Source organism: Cebus imitator, unplaced genomic scaffold (genome assembly GCF_001604975.1).
Source record: "Cebus imitator isolate Cc_AM_T3 unplaced genomic scaffold, Cebus_imitator-1.0 Scaffold644, whole genome shotgun sequence".
NCBI classification, from domain to species: domain Eukaryota; kingdom Metazoa; phylum Chordata; class Mammalia; order Primates; family Cebidae; genus Cebus; species Cebus imitator.
This window is the reverse complement of record NW_016107959.1, coordinates 447,910-449,653: the sequence shown is the minus strand read 5'-3', so window position 1 is coordinate 449,653 and position 1,744 is coordinate 447,910.

Here is a 1,744-nt window from a genome sequence, read left to right as displayed (position 1 = left end):
AAGACCACTGAGATCATAAAAAGGCAAACTACAGAATACTAAAAATATATGTAATAATGTGATAACATATACCCAGCATAAATAACTACATATGATTTAGCACTCCTATGTATACTAAGAATTTTGCTAGTAACTTTTTAAAAATCACCTGTGGTTTTTAATAAAACGTTTGCTCTAGGAGCATGATTTGAATCTGTTTTGATCTGTGTTGTAGTCCTGGCACATGAAAAATCCTGGTGAAATGGTTATTCACTCTGGGCCTTCCTTGCTATAATTGTGTCACTTCATTAATGTTAATATATTAGTTTATCCTCCATAATTTATAGTAAGTTTACATTTATTAGGGTTAGAACTCAGGATCATGGAAACGCAAGGACTCTAACTGAGCTGGCTGAGAATATGTAAATTAAGGGATTTTAAAAGAGAAAATATAACTACCCCAATCAAATTTTACACTTTTCCTAATTATTCTTATATCAGAATTTTGTCAAAGAAAAATACATTTTTGTTGATATCTTTTTTTTCTGACCATGAGCATAATTCCTATTACAGACCAGCTTGGAAAACACATAAAAGGTATAACACATGTGAATAGGAGTAATGAAAGAATACCATCATAACAGTAACATCATCAAGTGGATACAATATTTGATAAAATTTAGATTTGGATCTTTCCACACATTTATTTTTATTTATACTTAGATTTTATGTTGGGGTCAAATATTTGTGCCATTCTCTTATAAATGATTTCAAATAATGCATCATGAATATTTTATAAAAACATTGAGTAGCTGTTTTGAAAAATGATTTTATGCTCCATCTTGTATTCTATCTTACAGTTGTTTTCTGATTGCTTTGACTTGCTTTTATAGAATTTTCAATATTTTCAATGTTTTCTAAGTATTTTCTTCTTTCTCTCAGGCTTACTAAAATATTCCATTATAAGTAGTGGTTTATTTCCAGTGTTTAAGTCTGCCATTATTCCACCCCCATGATTCAGTCACCTCCCAAGAGGCCCCACCTTGAATACTGGGGATTACAATTCAACCTGAGATTTGGGTGGGGACAGAGATCCACATTTTATAATTCTGCCCAGACCTCTCCTATATCTCATGTCCTTCACATTTGGCAAACTGCAATCCCAACAATCCCCCAAAATCTTAACTAGTTCAAGCATTAACTCAAAAGTCCCCAATCCTAAGTCCCACCTGCGACAAGGTTAATCTCTTCTGCCTATCAGGCTATAAAATAAAAGCAAGTTAACTACTTCTAAGGTACAATGGAGGCATAAGCATTGGGTAAATACTTGTGAGAAAAATCAGCCAACCGAAAGGGGTCCTGTGCAAGTCTGAAATCAAGTGGGGAAGACTTTAAATCTTAAATCTCCAAAATAATCGCCTTTGATTTCATGTCCAACATCCAGAGCACACTGGTGCAAGGGCTGGGCTCCCAAAGCCATGGGCAGCTCTAACCCTATGGCTTTGCAGGGTCCAGCCCCCAGTGGGCTGGCATTGAGTACCTATGCCTTTTCCAGTCTCGATTACAAGCTGTCAGTGGATGTAGCGTTCTAGGGTCTGGAGGATGTTGGTCCTCCTCTGACAGCTCCACTAGGCAGTGCTCCAGTGTGGACTCTGTGTGGCAGCTCCAACACCACATTTCCCCTCTGCATTGACCTAGTAAAGGTTGTCCATGAGGACTACACACCTGCATAAGGCTTCTGTCTGGACATCCATGGTTTTCTATA